This window comes from Manis javanica, chromosome 18 (genome assembly GCF_040802235.1).
Source record: "Manis javanica isolate MJ-LG chromosome 18, MJ_LKY, whole genome shotgun sequence".
In the NCBI taxonomy this organism is placed as follows: Eukaryota; Metazoa; Chordata; class Mammalia; order Pholidota; family Manidae; genus Manis; species Manis javanica.
This window is the reverse complement of record NC_133173.1, coordinates 12942947-12958466: the sequence shown is the minus strand read 5'-3', so window position 1 is coordinate 12958466 and position 15520 is coordinate 12942947.

The window sequence follows — 15520 nt, the reverse complement described above, 5'->3', positions numbered from 1 at the left end:
CTAAGGCATGGTAGACATTCCATGTCAATCAACTTCTTTGTCCCAAAATATCTGTTTCAAAACTATTTTCTGGTTTATCAGCTTCTGTAGATTAGATTTCAGTTTGGATATCTGTACGTTGTAAGATAGGATTGTGAAACAAAGGATCAATTTTCTGGACCATTTAGTCATTAGTGAGGTTCAGATATCTTTATATTTCATTGCTTTTACAGTTTTGTTCACACATTTACCATCATGAAGACAGAGCTGGAGCTCACCATTAGGATGAACTGGGATCCTTTGTCTGGAGGTTTGCAGTATCATCCTTTTAAAAACCATGGTGGATGGTCTTAAGAGATAGTCCATCACACATAAGCTATTGTCATATGAACTAGAACATTTTTATTTTTGGTTTTGTACATCCCTATAATGCATGCAGGCTGTTTGGGAGAGAATACAAGAGAGCTGTTTTTAAGAAAAGGAAGGGGCGAGTGCTACATCAGAAGAGCAATAGGAGCAGAAACTTCTAAATGCCAGGCCTTAAATCATCCTGGAAAATTGTTCATCATCTTATCTTTCCTTTCTGGTCCCCAAAGCTGGATGGTGGATTGTTATTGGCTGGAAATAGTTGGAGCTTATGATGTTAACCTAGTTGCTAGAGTGATTAAGGGCAAATCTTCTCCACAAATAATGGGTCTCATTCTGAGAGTGTTGACTAAGCTTTGAGAAGTCTTTTATGTTTTGATGAAGAACTCCTTGATTTAGAGGTTGTCCATCTTCCTCCCATGAGTGGAATTGGCTATTAGAGAGAGCACATCGTTTATCAACAGTTGAGAAACCAACCCAAATATACCTTTCCTCACTTTGTGGGCAGACATGTTCACATGTATGTATGTAGTCATGTTCAAATAAGAAGGTTTTACAATCATCCTTGAAATTTGTTGAATTCTGAAAAACCTGTGCTGTGATAATGTCAATGATGAATTATACTCCACATCACCATTTCTGGGATTGGCTTCATTACATTCTTAGTGAATGGAAGAAACAGCACTGAGACATTTCCTACTTTTCCTAACTTTGTTTAGTTGCAGGTGACTACATGAGAGCCTCAACCCTTCATGACCTTCTCTTCTTTGAGGGCATCCTAACAGGTGCTGGAGGTCCTGAGATGTCTCATCTGTGCTGACTCTGCAAGGCCCCACTCTTTTTCTGACATTTTGCCCCACTCTTAAAGAAGAAATCAAAGAAATCACTCTTTTAACTTATTTTCAGTTAATTGAAAGTGATTAAAAACATTTTTCTCAGAATTCTATTTTCCAAAGTTACATTAAAGAAAATTAAAAGAAAACATCGTCTAATTCCAGAAACTTGGAGAATTCCAATAAAATTCTTTACAGCCTTGTAACCCAGAATCAAATTTTCACGCTTTCTTCCTTTACCTAACGCTACAATCTCCACATATTCTAGAAAAATATGAATTTTCCCCTTTACATAAATCTTTCTTAGCTTTCTCTTTTCATCATGGATACCTGGCCAATCTGATGAAAAAGGCCATTTAATTTAGAGCCGCGAAGGAAGAGTGGCCTTTCCTAAAGTTTCTGCTTCATTTCATTCTTCTGAGAATTTTGTTTGTGCAATCCCCTTTCCAAAGTGATTCTGCAACCCCAGCACACTCACCCTAACATAAATTTAATTGCATTTTCTTTATTTTTTCCCATTTAAAGATTTTGTGTTAATAGACTTTATTTTTTAGTGAGGTTTTAGGTTTACAGAAAAACCTGTGCAGAAAGTGGAGAATTTCCATATGCCTCCTCTTGTCTTATTTCTAAGACAAAGATTTCGAGTACGAGGTTGGATAGGACTGGTGAGAAGGGGACAGTCTTGCCTTGCTTAATTTAATTTTAAATTGTGTGTCTGAGGGACTTATCATTTATTCCCAAACGGAACCATTTAATATAACAAATGAAGAAAAGGAGGGGTACATTTTAAAACGTTATTTATAAGTTGTGTATGATGCTATTGATATATAAAACAAGTGTAAAGAGTTGAGGTAAAACAAAACACAATGAAAAATCAAATAGGTGTATGCTCTCTGCTTTGAGTAGAAATTTCAGGCTTTAACTTCTTTTCTTCCATGTTAGTACTCCAGAGATTTTTTCCATTCTTCTTAGGTAGAAGTCAAATCTCTGAAAGGTGTAAAGACCATGTCTATCAGTGATGCATGATATTATCAGTATGTGATACTGACATGTGGTTGTTATAAAATATTTCCTATTGTGGTAACCCTCATACACTGAGTCATATGTAGCCTCCAAATCTAGTTTTCCTAGTTATTTTTCCTCTCTTTTTTCACATGACAGGCATCTCACAGGCATCTCACATCTCATGATGTTTATATCTCTTTGATAATAGTACATCCTCCATTTCTTTAAGGCTTGCTATATGGTATACAATTTATTTTCCTTCTTATTTAGCTTAAATGCTGGCAGGAATCCAGACACACTTGTCTTTGCATCTCACTAGTACCTCGCATGGGCATTGAACACAGTGGTGCGCAATAAACATAGGCTGAATGGGTGCGGGTTGGCCGATGGAGAGAAAGGAAGGTTGGGAGACATGGCTTTCTTGTACCGTTGTGTAGTGTGTTGGGATCCCAACCCATGTTGGGAGTGAACGCCAAAACTGTGAGAGGGCCACAGGAAGCTGGGTTGAACAGATCCCTCCATCCTATAATTTCTGGGGTTTTCTGCAATGAATCCTCCAACTTGTGTTCTCCCAGGCATTTGAAGGTAGAATAGAGAAGGGTCTACTTGTCTCAGAACAAACCAACCAGTGGTAAAACCATTTGGAAAACTATTGGAATGGTACCTGGACATGCTGTTTCCTTTTGGAGGTTTTCTGCTTTTCTCCAGCATAATAGAAACTCATGAAGCTATGGAGCTGGCTACATTTGCTTTAGTTTTTCATTATTTCTGCCCATATATAGTGAATCAGACATGAAATCATTTTATAGTAGAGTTTTAAAATGGAATTACAGATTAGACATTCAATCATAGGTCTCTGGATTAGGGAACACTTAACTTATACATGGGGTCTTGGGCCTTTTTGAACACTTCTTGAGTTTAGTCTACCACTGAGAAAATGGGTCACAAATACAGCAACCTCCCAGCATGTCAGATGTTTGATCAAAGTCTCTTTGGAGGAGCCCACTGAAAAACTACATTGATTTATTTATATTTCTGTTAAAGACAAATTTCCATCTTTTCTTTTGCCGCACAGGAGGTTAATTCATAGAGATGAACAACAAGAAGTTAGGAACTGAGTGTTACATGTGGCCTTGATAGGCAGTCATCACACACGGAGACAGGATTGCAAAGGAGCTTGTTAACTGCATGCTGAGATGGAAACCTTCCTTCTTAGGATGGTTTTAGCATAGGTCTGAAACAAGCAGTCCCTATATCTCTTGCTAGAACTCAAGATACACATGTACAATGCAATTATTTCCTCTTATAGGTCTATAATGCTGATTGCATTTGGAAACATCGCCTACAGCTTAGGAGGAAAAAAAACGAGCTATTTAGAACCCCTTCTGGTATGTATAGCATCATGCACAAAATACATTTTCACTCTTTAGAGCTACATGTGGCAGTACTTTTGTAATCATGGAGAAAAAACCAGCACATTTCTGAAAAGCCTGATTTGTTGTTGTAGAGGCTGTTGTGATGTTCATAAATACCCTCCTCCCCTAACATAGCTCAGTGTGAGTTTTTTGTGAATAGTAATTGTTTGACAAAGAGCAAAAGGAAATATCCATGGCAGAGGCAGCTTTCGTTTCCTTGGAACGGGAGAATTGCCTTAAGGAACGTGTTGGAGAGTTTGCAGAAATGAGCCCATTTCCTCTCAGTTTCTATCCCACGTGCAGGTCAGGCTTCAGCTGAGTATTAATTTTCATGGATGAGTTATAAACTTGGGGAAAGAGAGGCAGGGGGCTTTGGTAATGGGGAAGCAGAGTGACCCATACTCTGGAAGAGCGGGGAGAGAATTCTTTAAGTACAAGCAATTGATTTTATTTTCAGTTTTAAGGCTTTCATCACTAACAAAAAGGACATACAAATTAATGGAGCTTTCTCTATCACTGGTGGGTTAAGCCCCACAGACAACATCTGATGGTTACATAAAACCACAGTTCGCTTATTATTGGCAGTCGAAGGATTTATAGCACTTGGGTCATTTGTTAACTCACATCTCTCTTCCATATTACCCCAAGATCAAAGGGGAGAGAAATAGGATTAATAAACATTGGAAGAAGTTTTTTTTTTTCTGGAGGACACAATTCATCACAGTGTTCTTTCTTTATATAATATTTCCGTATCTAGCTCTGTTTCTTGGTTACAAAATCAGTGCTTCTGTTGGCAATGAAAACTGCTATGCTGAAGTGTCTTTTTAAGACATCTGGAGTCATTGGAGCACATCAGTGGGAACAAACCACACTTGTGGTCAAGAGGCAAGAAGGGTAGGGGTGCTGATGGTCAGACGGGGAGGGAAGTATGCCTGGAATGCTGACATATGGGTTCCAAAGTAGGAGCGCTCTGTGCTTGCTTTCTCTGCTCTTACAATGTGTTGCTCTACAAAGAGTAAAAGGCTCAGATGTAGCTTGCTCGTGAGCAGAGGGGATGTGGGACACTACCTTGTTACTGTGTCTTACAGGATTCACAGTTCTTTCGTGGATGCCACCACATCTGGCCTTCAGAATACAGTGTTGTTGTCTGCATCTCACCTGAGAATCAGAGCTCAGATGGATGCAACGATGTGCCTACAGTCATGCAACTGGACTGCGACAGTGCCCATGGAAGCCATATCTTTGTTCCCAGTCCTGAGTTCCTTCTGAGATACCAAATCTTTCTGAATCACAGAGGAAAGGGAAAGAGAGTTGTCTTGTACACAGCTGCACCACTTTGTTAGCACTGGCTTTTCTTGCATTTTTTCCATGTCCAGTTTGGGGAAATTATGGTTTATAAGATAGCTCCAGCTGACCCACTGGGTCAAGTGATGCTGCCTCTCTATTATGTGTAAGTATGGTCCACCTGAGAGGGTCAGGATTGAGTTCAAGGCTTCAGGTTCAGAGAGTCAGACATATTGTGCACAATTCTCTCTCAATTATTGGCTAAACACATCATGCATTGTCTTAAAACTGTATCTTCCTTTATGGGGCTTTTTAGTAGTGAAAAACTTCCATGTTTATAAACAAAAGTCCCACGAGTTTATGATCTATGGTGTGAGTTGTATACTACTTCATTTCATTATTTTTTGTATTAGGAAAGTAATAGATCTTCATTGTAGACTATTCGTATTTTCTAAAAATAAAATCAAGCAAATTGTCCACCTGCAACCTCACATTAATATCTTAGCTTATTTATTTTGAATCTTGATTTGATGTTCTCATCCTATCTATAATATTTTCCATATCATTTCATGTTAAGAAATGCCATATGATAAGTATTTCTGAAAGGGAAGAATTGTATATTGATTCCTAATTCTTAAGATATATAAGCAAATTTATTGAGGAATAATTGACATATAATAAACTACACCATTGCAAAGTGCACTATTTGTTATTTTTTACACTACATATATACTTGTGAAACCATCAACGCAGTCAGGATAACGAACATGCCTATCACTCTCAAAAGATTGCTCGCGCTTCTTCATAATCCCTCTCTCGTTTTTCCCTGCATCTCCATCCCACATGCAAATGCTGATTTATTTTCTGTGACATAGATGAGTTCATATTTTTCTAGAATTTTACATAATTCTAGAATTTGCTCAATATGATTCTTTTTGATTCATTGATGTCATTTTACATAGCAATTGTTCATTTCTTTTCATTCCCCAGTAGTATTCCATTTTATGGATATACACTTCGGTTTATCTGTTCATCTCTTGATGGATGCTTGAGTTGTTTCCCGTTTTTGATTATTGCTATAAGTCTTTGTATGAACACATGTTTAATTTACCTCAGGAAAAGGTCAAGGAAGTGGAATTGCTGAATCATATGGTCAATAAATACTTAACATTTTAAGAAATTGCCAAACCCTCATTCTTTAGAATCATATCAAAGAAATCTTTGCTTAAGGTAAAAGCACAAATATTTTATTCTTTTTTTTTCTAGAAATTTTGTAGTTAAATTTGGTCCTATAATCCATTCTGAGTTGATTGTTATACCTGGTACAGAGTATCAATCAAAATGTATTTATTTAGAAATCTTCCATTTCATCTAACTTGTCAATTTTTGACATGGACATCAAATTGAAAAAATTGTTTAATTAGCTCTTTGGTAGATCCACTGGATTTCCAATGTAAATTATTATCATGTCTGCAAATAAAGGCAATCTTAATTCTTGCTGTCCAACCTTGGTATCGTGAATTTCTTTTTCTTGCCTGTTGCACTGCCTAGAACCTCCAGTGCAATGATGAGTAGAAGTGATGCTAGTGGATCCTTCTCTCGTTCCTGGTCTTGAGAGACAGCATCCACTTTTCCACATTAAGTAAAATATTAACTGTAGGTTTTGGTCAATGCTTATGCTTTCTATCAGGTAAAGTTCCCTTGTATTTCTAGTGTTTAAAGATTTTTTGACAGAGCTGGATGTTCATTTGTACTCATTAATATGGTAAATTACACACATTGATTTTCTAATGTAAACTAATTTTGTATTCCTAGGATAAATGCCAGTTGGTCTTGCTCTATATTGTTAGATTTTCACATATTAATTATTTTTGCTAAATTTTTTTCTTAGAAATACTTGCATCTACATTCATGTTATTCTATAGTTTACTTTTCTTGTCATGTTTCTGTTATGTTTTGATGGCAGGGTAATTCTGGCATCCCAGAATGACTTGGGATTAATTTCCTCTTCTCCACTTTTCCAGAAGAACTTTTCTAGAATTGGCATTCCCTCTTCCTTAAACGTTTAGTAGAATTCAAGGTGAACTCAAGGTGAATATACCAATTGTATTCCTTATAAGAAGGTTTATAATTACAAATTCAATTTCTTTAAGACATACAAGGTTATTCAGATTAATCTATTCCTGCTTGTGTGATAATTTGTGTCTTTCAAGGAAATTTTCCGTTTCATCTAACTTGTCAATTTTTGACATGAAACTTTTCCTTTTGATAACTTTTAATCTATAGAAGTGTCACTTCTCTCAATCCTGATTTTAGTAAATTGTGTCTTTCCTCTTTTTTTCTGATCTTTCTGGTGAGATGCTTAACAATTCTATTGACTTTTAGAAATAATCAGATTTATACTTCATAGATTCTTTATTATTTCTCTGTTTCCATTGATTTCTACTCTAATGAGTATTATTATTATTATTATTATTATTATTTGTATTATTTGCTTGCCTTGGGTTTAGTTTGCTCTTCCTGACTAGTTTCTTAAGGTGGAGGTTGAGGCCATTGAGACCCTTCATCTTTCCTTACATAGGCATTTAGTATGTAATTTTAACTCCCAATAATGCTTAAGGACAATTCAGAGATTAGTATATGTTATACTTTAGTTTTCATTCAGTTCAAAATAGTCTCTAATTTTCCTTTTGATTTTTTTGGACCCATATGCTACTTAGAAGTGTGTTACTTATTTTGTATATATTATCATTAAATTATCATTTATTTCTATTTTGCCCAGAGAACATACTCGATGTGATATGAAACATACTCTTGTCTTTTAAAATTACTGAAGTTTGTTTAATGTTGCAGAAAATGGGATATCAGAGTTTACATGGATAGATTTCTTTTGACCCATTCTTTTGATTTCACTTTGGTGTCTTATATGATGACTTGTGAATCCCAGGAAAATGAGGCCTTCTTAGGACTAGTAATCAGACACTATGCCTTCTGTGGCTCCGTTGGAGGACTCAGGGTCAAAGGTGAAAGAGAATGAGCTCATCAACAGTCAGACGTCTCACTTTACCATATGCTCGTTGGGACATTGAGGAATCACTGAATGACAGGTGGCCTTTTTATCTTGAGAAGTGGTGAAGTGACCTTAAATAGTTTAGTGTATGTTACAGATGACCTTGGTGTGTATGTTACAGATGACCTTGGCGGCAAGACCCATCCTGGGGTAAACGCTGGACAACCTCTTATTCAGATAAGGCCTCAATTTACACTTTACACTTGTGGGACCAGTTCTAAGGAAGGTAGTACCTACAGCCACAGAGATATTGATAAGGTTCAGAGACAAAAGTATTCATCATTTTACCTAATTTTTAAATGTTAGCCATTACTGTGTGTCATCATTTTTGTGAACCAATATTGGCATTTTTTCAAATTTCAAAAACTAAAAATCACAAAATTAAAGTGTCTCTCTTGGCTTCTGAGAAGTCCTGATGAAAGGGCCTAAGAAATTCTTCCTGCTCTCGGCTCTTCCTCTACCCAAAAGAACAGAGGACTTAGATGTTGCAGCTTGGGTTTGATTATTTCCATCGGTATGAAAGATTCCATTGGAATCTTTCCAGTGCTCTGTGGAAGGAGCGGTGGAGGGGTGTGTGGCGGGAGGAGACTTTGAGAGTACACAGCCTGATCACTTTCTTCTTGGACAAGGACACTGAAGTGTCCTTTTGAGTGGTAGCTGAGCAGGATGAAGTTAGTCCTTGGTCTTTGCCCCATTTTTGCTCTGCCTCTTTAAAAAGCCAGAGCTCCGGGAAGATGCTGTACCCACTCTGCCATCTTCTGTGGTATCTTACGGACCTCTGTGTGGGGTGTGGAGGGAGGCGTGGAGCACGTTTACAGACCAAGGCATCTGGAGAGGAGCTTTGGGCAGTAGAACTTCTGAGGGTCAGTGTCCCTGGGCCAGTGGCTGATGCAAAGCTGTGCAGGGGAACCTCTTCAGCTGGCCCATGGGAGCTGGTGCTCGGGCCACAGCAGTGCATGTCTGTGGTTGAAGATGACATTGTCCAGAATGGGGCCTAGACGCCTGAAAGGCTCATGGCTGGCCTTGAAGGCTGGTTTCCACCCTTACTAGCGGAGTTAGCTTCTCTGATTCGGTTTCTGCCTCTGTACCTTGGGAATCGCGACTAACTCAGCAGGTTGTTGGGATAAACTGAGAAAAAGCACACGGTGTGGGGCCAGAGAACATTTGATTCCTTCCCCCTAAAATTTCTGGGTGTAGATTAAAGTGAAAATCCTATTTGAAGTAAAAATAAAATTTATTCTACAACAATGACGCTAACAGCAAAGAGCTCAGTGTGACCAATCTGACATCAATGCAACTGTATTTTCCTTTGTATATTCATCAGAAATCTAGGACATTTCAAGAAATCACTGGCTACCTTACTTACAGATTTAAATAAAAAATAATGAGAACAAAAAGTAATCTGCAGTGATCAATATTTTCTAATACATGAATAAAAATAAATGTCAGCATTGTTCAACAAGCAGAACTCGAAGGTGCAGCTGTTAAGGCAGCCTTATTTTTGTCTTCCGTTTACCTTTAAATCCACTCTGAATAGTTCATCCATGGTTCACCTGTGACTTTTCTCATCACTGTTAGATTCTCTCATCAGTGAAGTCACAAAGCACTGCCTCAATATAACCATTTAAATGTCTGGTCTTATTAATGAGAAGGAAATACTTGCTCTTCAGAACTGCTCTCCTCTTCCAGCTCCGTCTCACTTCAGGCTGGCCGCTGGTCAGATGAGAGGGAAGCCAGGCTGACTTCCTCTGTACCACCTGGTGCTTCCACACTTCCTCTCCCCATCTTGTGCAGAAGGATTTATGAAGCCTACAGGATGGATGACCCGGCAAAGAACCTAAGGGGACACGGAGCAGGAAACCACTGGAGTTGCCCTGTACTCTCAAGCTTGGCATTTATTTAAGACTAACCATTTGTATTTTGAGATTTCTCACTCTCTCTTCTCTCTTTCTCTCTCCTCTCTCTCTCTGTCTCTGTCTCTGTCTCTGTCTCTCTCTCTCTCAGGCCCATGGATCTCTGAGCATCTCTCACCTGTAGTTCTCATGATGGGGCAAATGCCTGCCTGGTTATCTGTGACCCCTTCATGGCTGCAGCCACTGTCTGCTGAAGGTCCCTTTCCCCAAGCTGTCCTCTGGGATGTTTCTAAGACAAGCCCAACCCTTTCTCCTGTGCTCACATCTGGACCACCGGGACACACTCAAGCATTTGTTCTCATGGCAAACTCTGGTAGTGAAAGCCTATGGCCGTTTAATATCAGCCATGCCCATCATCCTGCCATCAGAGAAGCAGCCTGTGTACTCCGGCCCTCAAACAGCAAAGGCTATGCATTTAAGCTATCTAAGTTGGGCTGCTGAGGCCTGCAGGAGGTGTTGACAAAGGTTGCTAAATTTAGGGGGAAAAAGGAAAAGAAAATGCTCACTAACACTGAGTTTCAGATAAGTAGGGGGAAAAATCAGTTTAAGTATGTTGTCCCATGCAATATTTGGAGCATACTTGAGGTAAAAAATCATTTACCTATCTGAAATTCTAACTTAATTGGGTGGCCTATGTTTTACCCACTAACCCTATGCTAGTCATATTCAAAAACCATCTAGGTCCTTTTATACCCTCATGGTAGGTGAGGTAAATAGTCTTGTAACTGTTTTAAGCTACCTGTTTGCATATGTTTAATCTAAGTCTGAAACATCAGTTTGGGAAGTGCACCTATTATCTCCATGCTTCAGATGAAATTTCATCTAAATATCCTGTTTTATATATATACCTCTTTGCTTGCTGTTCTCAGTACCCTATCCTCCCCAGCCCTCAGGAAATCTCTGCATTTAGGACATGCTCAGCTAAGTTTGACCTAACAATTACATCAAATACTTCTTTATCTTCATAATTTGGAGACAGAGCTTTCACAGGGGTTGCTTAGGCTAAAAGGGTGACTCATATGGAAGCGTTGGGATTCTGAATGTATTAGGAATCGCTGTGCTTGGTTCCACTTCCAGAGCATGGCTGGCTCCTGCCTATTCCTGGAGACCAGGGTGTCTGACTCAGAGAACCAAGGCCAGGGATTCTCCATAGGTTTGCCTTCTGGGGCTAGATCCATTTATGTTCTTTTCCTTTTAAGTTGATGACATATGAGACAAGTACTGTTCTTAATCAAAAGTATATTAGCAATCCACCAAAAAAATGAAGTTATAGGGAAACACCACAGCATTTTTGGAGAGGGTTATTTTTACAAGAAACACTTATCCAGCTCTCTGTCAACCTTTTTATCATCATTTATTTATCAAAATGTGGAATCACGTCCATGGGTCACATTTTAATTACTCATAGGTGGCTTGAAGACAGCTGCAGTCTAGGAAGGGAGATTGAAAAGAATAGTGTGTTCTTAAAATTTGGCCATCATTTTAACTAGAGGACGCTTTTGGCTTTTTCCCAGGAAAGATGTCTTCACCCAGCTTCTCCCCATCACTCTGACATTCTCCCATATAGTGATTATACTACCTCCCAAGTGACTCTTAGCCTTTTCCATGTGTATTTCTATTTTCCTTCAGCAATATTTTTCAGATTAAAAATTCCATGTTCCTCGAGAAGATTTGGAACATACACAAAAAGAGGAGAAATAACCTCTTGAATCTCACCAGGAGGGATCATATTTTGGTGGTTATCAAAATATGCCTATTATTTTTCAACAAAACAGGAAGCATTTGGGATACGCTACTTTGTATTTTCCCATTCTCTCTTAACAATATACCATGTAATTCCCTTATTTAAAAAAAATATTGTCTGATGTTACTTCTTGGCTGAGGAGTATTTCAACATGAGGATGTGCCACAAATATTCCGTGTTGGATATGTATGTTGTCTTCCCTATTTTTAAAATTATTGTAATGAATTCCAGAATAAACATCTTTGAATATGAATCCTTCTGTACAGCTGATGTAAATTCAGAGTATAAATGGAGAGTAATGGAATTATAGGATTCAAGGGAAAAAATGCTTCGGAGGACATTGAAAAACTGCTATTGCCAAACTGCTTTTAGGAAAAGCTGGAGCACTAGCTTTCCTCTGGAGTTCTAGGAGACTGAATATTTTTCTAGAAAAATTTCCTGAGCCCTCATTAACACTGAATGTTATCATTTTTGAAAATAAAAAATAGCAGACTTTACTTAGCATGTAAAATTGTTCAAGTATTCAACAGATAGGCAGAATGGATAGATTTTTTAGGTCTTTGGATTTCATTTATTTGTTCCTGAAAATTAGCAGGTTGAACAAGATTGTCCTGCTCTCCCTGTGTTGTCCTGCCTCCTCTGAGTGATGGTGAGCCAGCAGCAACCGCTCCTAGTTTCCTTCTCTGTTAAAAGAGAAATGAGGCATTACTCACAGTCTCGGAGTAGTTATGACAATTATGGACACTATGCACCATCAACTTCAAAGCATCTGCCTTTAATTCCAAATAGTGTGATCTCACCTATGCTTACTTCTACTTGACTAACTAACATCTTTGCACATCTTGCAGCATTGAATTTTGCCCTTCCTGACAAGTCCCCAGATTTAGGTACACCAAGGTTCATACTGACATGACAAATGAGGAGCTCGAATCAGTGAAAACATCCAAACATAAGGTGTTGACTTTGAAAAATGGTAACGGTTAATGCCATTTGTACACTTACAAGATGCCAGAGTTTGTATTGAGAACGTCACACAAAATTTTCACTGAATCCTTCCTATTTTATCACAGATGCCACAAGCAAGGTGGACAGAGAGGGTGCCCAAGGACACACAGACATTGTGCAAAGGAAGGACTTGAACCGTCTTACTGCTCCCACCTGAGCTCCTACACTCACCACCAGCACATGTCCTTTGCTCTTTGTGCTTCATGTGCTGTGTATGTTTCCCTCATCTTCTCCATGGCATTGAAGGAACCTGATATCTAAGAGTGAGACCCATGTCAGGGAGGTTTTGTTTTGGAAAGTTCTCAACTTCAGATTGTTATTCCAAAATTCATTATATATTTTCAGATATTGGATCCCCAAGAGATTCATCTTTTATTCTACAGAAAAAAATATGGTATTGGTTTGCATGAACTAAAGAAACGGGCCTTTTTAGAAAGAAATATAGGGAAGGAAATCATATGTAGAAAACCAATCACATGGCTGTCAGGGGGCTAGACTTGTTCAGAAGGAAAATAATCCATTACAATTCAACTGCTCCCCTTTTTTCAAATATGTCCTACAAATTGTGGTGTCTGCATTTAAGCCACAATTTGAGTGATAATTTGTATACAGATTTTTTTTTGTGTGTGTGTGTGTGTGCTTGTGTTTGGACATGTGTATTCTTTTTTCTTGACTTGTTATTTTTCTTCATTCTCACCTAAACAAGACAAAATAAACCTGATTTTTCAAAGGACAGAGTGTATGGGGTAGGTGTGTATTTGCAGTCCTACATGTACTTGTATGTGTGTTTGGGGGGGCACAGGTGAGTGTAGGTGTGTTTTGTGTGTAGCATGCAATGTGTCCTGTTGGGAAGAAGATTCAGGAGATGTGAAGGGTGAACAGCACCCTGGCCCCTTCTCAGAGTCCTTCATCTTTGGGATGTGCAAGAATAAGTCTGCCATAAACAAGAAAGTATCAGGCCAACCTGGTGGCCCCAAGCGACACAGTCACCCACATAATTCAGACTTAATCAGAATCTCCTTTTGATTTCAAGCGCTGTTGTTAAAAGTTACTTTCTGGGCTGCTTGAATTCCTATTAACTCAAGTGAATGTTTTTGAACTTTTAAATGATATCAGGGTAATCTATTTTTTTCTCCTACAAATTAAGATATAGAAAGATAAACTTTAAAGCCAGAAAAATTCAACCATCTCAGCTATGATTGATGTAATAGTAAAAACAAAAAATGGCATTTTCTCACTTTTCCTCTCCCAGAAGTGTGAGGATTAGTTTAGGAAACACTTCAGGCCACAGGTTCAAACTTTGTTACGTATCCAAATGAGGATGTGCCCGCATGTACAATTTTCATCTGCTCTTTCTTTGGAAAACAATGGAAAAGAGATACAATAAAACTTCAAGTTCTAAATGTACCCACAGATTGAGCAAGGAACATCCTAGACAAAAAAAACTTGTTTTCTCACTAAGTTAGGGAGAAGGGAGATTCTTAATGAAGAGGTGAGATGGAAAAAATACGCAATCCAGTAGATAAAATCTTTGTCAATAAATCAGGAAATAGTATAAGCAACAGTTTTACAGGTTATAGAAGTAACCATAAACACTTAAAACTGGCACAAGTTAAGTGTTTTGTGGGGGGAGACAGAACCAGGGTGGGGGGCAGGAAGAATTTGCAAGCCTTTATTATATTATAAGCCTTTTTATGCTATTTACTTTCTTCAAATGTATTTTAATTCGTAACTTGATAATATTAAACATTTATTTAAAAACAAAACTTCAATGAAAGGAAGGCAGAGAGAGAGAGAGAGTCAGTGGATGAGGCCATACCTTTGAGAAGCTTTGATGAGAAGGAAAGAAGTAGCCGAGTGGCCTAGTGGCCATAAATAACAATTGTACTGACATGTTTTTGTGCTCCTGGCAGGAGACTAGAGCAGGAAAGGGCAGACAGCAAGTGCCTAGAACCTCTATCTGTTTTCTCGTTTGCATTCAGCGCTGCTGTTATCTGGCCCCTGTGGGTCTGTAGACTTCGTGCTGTCTGCACTAGTTCAAGTCAGAAGTTACCCGTGGACATCCAGGTTCAGAAACCTCTTAGAAATCAGGACAGAGGATGATGATCCCAATAGATTTCTGCTCTGTGTCTGCGCTCTGCACACCCCAAACCACAAATGCTCAAGGAAAAGTCCTTTTATCAGCCTTTATTGGTGTCTGGCTAGCTAACTTCTGTCCCCCACCCCCACACACACATTTTATGACTTTGCCATTAAAATTTGGCATTCCAGAACCTCACAGTTTTGGTGAGAAGTTGAAGTTTTATACGGTTCCCAGGACATGTATCAGGAGAAGAGGGCTGTTTTCACTCTTTGGGTCATTTATCAGGTTTTCAACTGTCAATGGATTTTTCAAAATCGGATTGCTTTTGATATTCAGAAATGATTTTTTTAGACTATATGAGAGTAAAATTTTGGTGAATGCTTCTATTTTTCTTTTTCCTGGTGAGAGAGGCATTAATCTCCTCCTCAATAAAGCCTTTAGAGAGGATGTGGATTAAGCAAATGCTATTCTAGGCTATTTTCAGGTATTAAAAAAATAGGTTATTAGACCCCAATACAGACAGGGATCTATTACAACGGAATAACCCTGGCCTAAATATATTTATTCTGGGTCGCTCTGAAGAGCCGGGAGCCAGGCATAGAGAGTGGAACTGTGTCAGTCCATGCCAGTCCCAGAATGACCTGGAACTCGCAGGGCTCACGGATCTGAGCGTCACGCTCTGGTTACTCTTAGAATAAGAATAGGAACCAAGGGGAGGCCGAGACTCCAGTCCAGAGAAAGTGGCTCCAGCAGTTGACATAGCAAAGGGAGGAGCTAGAGGCTGATGCCACTTTCGTCTGCTTGCACCTTCTCTTTGATTCAG